The sequence below is a fragment of the Macrobrachium nipponense genome, chromosome 34 (genome assembly GCF_015104395.2).
Source record: "Macrobrachium nipponense isolate FS-2020 chromosome 34, ASM1510439v2, whole genome shotgun sequence".
NCBI lineage: Eukaryota > Metazoa > Arthropoda > Malacostraca > Decapoda > Palaemonidae > Macrobrachium > Macrobrachium nipponense.
The window spans coordinates 44,709,514-44,717,013 of NC_061095.1; positions in this window are offsets into that span (position 1 = coordinate 44,709,514).

Here is a 7,500-nt window from a genome sequence, read left to right on the forward strand (position 1 = left end):
AGAACGGGAAATGTCAAATCCAGTAAAAACGTCCTTATCTTATTTGACCCTTTGGGACCACCTTGAGAGATTGTTATTCTGGGTTCAAACCCCTTTCCCCCTTTTCCCCTGTGAATATGATTTTCATGACACTCCAAACCTGCTTGGTCGCTTATCATCCCTAGTCAGACATTAATGCCGACCATATACCAAATCCGTCGAAGGGTCACTCGCACTCAAGGGAATAGAGGCCCCTTTTCTATTATATCCTTTTGTACGTAGGTCTCGGTCCAAGTAATATAGAATTTAAGTTTATTCATATGCTTTTGAACTTTGTTAAATTTATTATTGGACTGTGTATCAGCTCTGACTGCTTTGCAGATCTGGGTAGCCTGCCCCATTGTGTGCCTTCTCCAGTTCAGCTTTTCTGCCAGAACGCGACTTTAAGATTTTATTATAATTTTAAGGGTAATACTCTTCAAACGGTGGCAAAAGGGAATTACTCCTAGTCCTTACTCGAGGAACAGCGCAAATTTGTCTATTTCTTCCTGTTCCTTTCTATGACGGCAGTAGCAAGAAACAGTGAGAGAGAGAGAGAGAGATAATGTGAGAGACGAAAGATCAGGATCCTCTCATGAGGAAGTGGCTAAAAAAAATTCGTTTCCGATACTGAATTTGCAAAGGTAAATTGGCGAAAGAAACAGCACTAATTATCTTTTATCGAAAATCAATTCCTATCTCGCCTATATGGTAACATGCAATACCAACGAAATAAAAGCTAAGCTGGTTAGTTAACACATCTCTCTCTGGATGTTAAATTCTGGGCATGCACGTGGCACAAGATTTTTCCTATCTATAACTCTTAAATTGAAGTCAGAATTTTCTTTTTTACCCTATCAATAAATACCTTTGATACTGAATAACCTTACCTCCTTGTGGTAACTCGTTTTCTTGACCTCTCGGTTAGTTCCAAAGATTTTGAAACCATGAAATCATTGTTAAAATCCTTTAAGGTCAACCTCGTTTTTTCCTATAATAACACACTAAAAGGAATGTTAATAAAAAATGCCGCGGGGAGCGCAACAACATAATATATAAAATTCCATGTATGGACTGCCCCTTATTTTATCTCGGGCAATCGAGCAAGGGGTTAGAAGTATGGATCAAACAGCATATATATTCTGTCAAAACTGGGCAAACATCTAATGCAATATTCATTCATTTAAGTGAAAAAAAAACACAGGATAAAGTGGATTGGAAGTTCAGTAATTGCAAGAGCAAAAGATGTCTTATCACGAAATCTTTTAGAATCTGCTGTTATACACCTTGCTTCCCATTGTAATTTTAATATTAGTCGTGGCCTGTTTCATTTAGGCCCTTGTGTTTGTGAAATGTTTAAGAGTGACCTCATAGATACAATCACAGACTTAAATACAAATTAGTTGCCTCAGAGGTATTTTCTTTGTATGATCATGTTTAGTTTTTGTTTACCAAAGGTTTCAATATGGTCAATTGCTGCCTGTATTATCCTTTATTTGTCTTGTCCCTGTGTCTGAACAGTTGGACTTAATCATTTTGTAAACCTTCTAAATTGTATCCATGTTTATGCTTTTTTGGGAAGGTTACTTATTCTCCAGGTGTGTTGGATTCTAGGTACTAATCTCCTTATAATCCCTATCTGTCACTTATACAACACTTCATTGTCAACTCAGTTTCTCATGTATGTCAGTCGGTCTGCTAAGTAAAGGACGTGAGTCGAAAGATCTTGCAGCTACTATAGTGTTTCACTTTTCTTCGTGGTTTGTACCACCTATTTATGCATTTACCACGTTCCAAACTTTCAAGAATCAGTTATACATGCACACACACCCACACAAACACACACTCACACACATACACACACACACACACACACACATATCTATATATATATAATATATATATATATATATATATATATATATATATATATATATATATATATGTGGGTGTATATATATATATATATATATATATATATATATATATATATATATATATATATATATATATATATATATATACATGCATAAACAATTTCTTAAGTATATTCCTATATAATCTATTCTACCATTTAAATATTTGAGGAGAATAATTCTGTTAGACTACATAAATCTTATCTGTCTTGAGCACTTAAGTAATGCCTGTCATCTTATAAGACTATACCTGGGTATTTTCAGGAGATACGACGTCGCTGTTCTTATAAATTATATGACAACCATAGAATCAGCTTCATAACAAACCAACCATAAACAAATATTAAGTACACCTTAGTTTTACCAGACCACTGAGCTGAAAACAGCTCTCCTGGGGCTGGCCCGAAGGATTAGATATTTTTACGTGGATAGGAACCAATTGGTTACCTAACAACGGGACCTACAGCCTATTGTGGGATCCGAACCACATTATATCGAGAAATGAATTTCTTTCACCAGGAATAAAGTCCTCTGGTTCCGCATTGGCCGAGCCGAGAATCTAAATTCGGACCACCGGATTGGTAGCCAAACGCGTAATAGACTCGTCCAACGAAGAACTAATACAACCACAGAATTTACGGTTACATGTTGTTTTTCTTCGTCAAAACGAATTGATTTGCCCAATATTTTTCTATCTGAATGCTGATGCCAGAATATCATTTTTTCTATAGTTATTTTTTCGTGTCTGCTAATAATAAAAGAAAAGTTAAAAGCGAAGCGACCTTGAATGAACCAGGCAAGAAGTTTTAATGGCATACCTCATGAGAAGAGCATAAAAGCTGGACATTCCCAGCCAAGACTGCCCGTGAAAGAGTCGTTTAAGAAATATCCATTTTTCTTCTCTCGAAAGTTTGAGAAACAGAAATTTGGATTCCACGAAGGCAACTCGCCCTCTACCTAACTTTCAGGCATTGCATGAAAAGCCTGTTACAAGAATTCAGGGTTTTTTTTTTTTTTTTTTTCTTTCTGCAGTGAAAAGATTCCTTGTTTTTAATTACAACATTCTCTTTATTTCTTTCTTATTACGTAGAGATACTTTATTTAAAAGAAGTGCTTATCCCCTTGTCTGACGCCAACAAAGGGAACGGTTTGTCATTTCAGGGAAAAATTACTTTGGATTTATGTTCATAAGAAAAACAGTTATGGAATCATAATAGGTTTTTCAATATTTTTCTATTCAGGAAAACTATTTTATATATATATATATATATATATATATATATATATATATATATATATATATATTATATATATATATATATATATATATATATATATATATATATATATATATATATATATATATATATATCTATATATATATATATATATATATACATACATCGAGCTACAAATGTCCTTTAATATCTAATTCACTCTACCTCGGAATTAATATATTTTCATATATGCTTAACCGGAGGGGAAATTTTATTAGGCGATAATAGAATTGTCGGCGCCCAGGCGCGATCCCAGGGCACCATACAAATCCACGAACGTCAGTGAAGCTTTTACCCACTCCACCACAGCAAGAGCTCTTGCTGTGGTGGAGTGGGTAAAAGCTTCACTGACGTTCGGGATTTGTATGGTGTCCTGGGATCGCGCCTGGGGCGCCGACAATTCTATTATCGCCTAATAAAAATTCCCCTCCGGTTAAGCATATATGAAAATATATAATTCCGAGGTAGAGTGAATTAGATATTAAAGAACATTTGTAGCTCGATGTATATATATATATATATATATATTATAATATATATATATATAATATATATATATATATATATATATATATATATATATATATATATATATATATATATATATATAATTTCCCTGTCTGTATGTAAAATCCTTAATTTTGTTGTGTACAGGACATTCGTAGATGAGACTTTTGAGGTGGTCCCACAAAGAATCTACCTTCCGGATGCCACACCCTCATTCCTCCAAAAGGATTCCCTTAGGAAGTTTCTTCAGATATGTGCGAAGGAGGCAGATGAAGTCGAGATTGGTTCCTCTCTGGGTCCTTATTCCCTGATAAGTATAGGGTAGAGGCTGAAGAAAGGGTCTTCAACACTCATCCTAAATTTGGGATGCATCCCAAATATTCTATTGAAACTATCGCCTCGATGAACTCCGACGAAGACACCCGCCGCCCTTCAACAGAACGCTCTCAAGAGGACTTCGAGTCTCAACTCCTCATGGACGCAGCATCGAAGGAAGCTTCCCGCGCCTCGATCTCAACGTAAAAATGAGAGGAGCCAAAGACACATGGAATAGACGCACAAACGAGCCACGTACAACATGATAAGAACCATTAAGCATGCAGTTTCTCACTAATAGTGGATATTGCAGGCCCATTTTCGGAAACAGTGCGGCCAGATGGCCAGGCTAACATGCCTGACCAAAGGGGAATTAACATTAATTTTGACAACCAGCAGAGGAATGGAGGCAAGGCTGTGAGAGGCACAATTGCCATGTAGCAACGCTCACTGTTCCAAACAATTGAGAACCATCATAGATCTACTCACGCCTAATCTGAAGAGCACCACCGCCTGACGTTGAATAAGGGACATACAATGGTTGTTCAGTTAACGGATGAATACAGCAATAAAGACTCAACGGCCACACAGGTACATATATTATATATATATATATATATATATATATATATATATATATATATATATATATATATATATCTATATATATATATATATATATATATATATATATATATATATATATATATATATATATATATGTATATATATATATATATATATATATATATATATCTATATATATATATATATAATATATATTATATATATATATATATAATATATGCTATATTACTGCTCGAGATCAGCGTTAAATGGTTACTTAAAACTTCACTTCACCTACAAACAGCTTTTAATGCAAATGTTTATAGAAACTTTCTTCTCAGGAGCACTTCTTTCATTTCCCAAAAATATTTGCATAATATATATAATACACACACATGTACACACACACATACACACACACACACACATCATATACTATATATATATATATATATATATATATATATATATATATATATATATATATATATATATATATATATATATATATATATATATATATATATACTATATATATATAATATATATATATATATATATATATATATATATATATATATATATTCATATTTATATATATATATATATATATATATATAGATATAGTATATATATATATATATTATATATATATATATATATATATATATATATATATATATATATATAGTATATATGTGTGTGTGTGTGTGTGTGTATGTGTGTGTGTGTACATGTGTGTGTATTATATATATTATGCATTTATCGATAAGTTCATGGTGATATTCTTTTTCCTCATTCTTACATTTTGCATGGCAGCAGAAATAGGAAAAAATACATTGCCATTCACTCATGACAGATAAAATCAGAAAATAAAGATATACAAAGCTGACAGACTAATTCCTTCAAACTTCAAATCAAAAGGATATGTTGGTAAAGAATCCTTCATAGCAGAGGGCAATTCCAAAACTTCCTGAATACAACCGTAATATTCCAAGTGGATGAAACGTGTCTGGGACAGAATCCCGTAATACAGAATGGAAACTGCGGCAATAATACCTTGTAGTAGCCTGACCGACAAATGCTGGGTAATAACTTGATTTATGGGTCGGTAAAATCGGCGATAGGTGAAATAAAAACAAAAGCGAGTCCTTGGAAATAACACAGTGGAATCTTGAGAAGGTCTTCTTGCAGGAACGTCAAGAGAGAGGAGTCAAGGATTTCGTGTTTCTTATTCACTGCAGATAGAGGAAATTTCATCAAAAATAACACCTTTTTGTTCCTTATTACATCTGAATTAGGAGAAATGAAAGTAATTATAAGAAATAAGAAAATGCTTAGTTTTTTGATGAAATTCTGTCAAGACAAAAAACTCAGTATCTAAACTAAACTTTCCTGATATGAATTTTCTCCTTTGCTTTTTAGCTGATTAATTTTCCAATTTTTTCATTTGGAAACCTATAAGTAACATGCAGTTCATTATTTAACACATAGTCTTTTTGGTTCTTCCGCGGCCTTTGTAATCTGATACTACAAGTATCTAATAGTATTCCAGCCAGAAGTGTTTACGGGTAGATATATATATATATATATATATATATATATATATATATATATATATATATATATATATATATATATATATATATATATATATATATATAACTATATATATATATATATATATATATATATATATATATGTGTGTGTGTGTGTGTGTGTGTGTGCGTGTGTTTGCAATATAAGAATCTAATAATTATCTGCAAGTAAATTTACCTCTTAATCTTTAATTATTTTCTTCTGCTGTAAGTCCTTGCCATCTCGTACTACATATAGTTACCTGTATTTATGCTTTGTATTTCTTGTTTATCCAAAAACCTGCAACGTCATCCTAAACTATACTATAAATCTTCCATTTGCTCTAAGAAGCAGAACACGACGGGGTCGCAGACTCAAGCGGAAAGTAGGAGGAGGAGGAGGAGGAGGAGGAGGAGGAGGAATCTGCCTCCAAAAGTCATAACCACATTCTTTCCGAAGTTGAAGCAATCCTCCTCCTGAGGAGGTCTGGCTAAGAATATAAAACCTTCTTGGGAAATCTCTAACGATGCGTTGAGATTTTTCCCAGTTAACAATTATTAAATAGCATCATGAAACTTCTCCTGTTCATTTACCTCTTTCGTTGTTTGTTGATTGTTATTCTTTGTAATTTTACAACAACAATGACAATGAACAGAATCCTAAAGTTTTAGTGTTGTCTGTAATTCTGCCTCGTTCACATCTGTTCATAAGAGTGTAAAACTTTACGGGTTATTGGAAATAAGAATAATATACTTAGGAATAAGCCTCTCTCTCTCTCTCTCTCTCTCTCTCTCTCTCTCTCTCTCTCTCTCTCTCTCTCTCTCTCTCTCTCTCTCTCTCTCTCTCTCTTTACTGAAATAAAACATCATACCCAACAATTTGGTATAGAAGCCTTATTAGCAGAAAGCGTTGCTCTTCCTGATGGCTTGTGGTACTGAGTTGCGAGAAAGAAGTCGAGGAATAACCGTGAGGTTGCAGGACCGACATCTTGGTAGCAATTCTCCTTTACATGGAGATCGAAGCCAGTTTCCAAACTGATTCCCTTTCCAACAAACGCGCAGAGGAATACTTCGGAAAAGGATTACAATTAATGAACGAAAAATCTGTGAAAATGGGAAATTAATCCAGATAAAATTATAGATCAAAAAAGCTTTATAAAAAAAATATATATTACTTCGCAGAATATGACACCTTACTATTTATGCGAACACACACTTTCCTTTTCAAAATTATTTCTTATAAAAAGTATGAACCTTCTGAAAAGATTTTAAGTGTAATCATTACGTTATAGGTTAAAAAAAAACTATTTTTAACAGCAAAA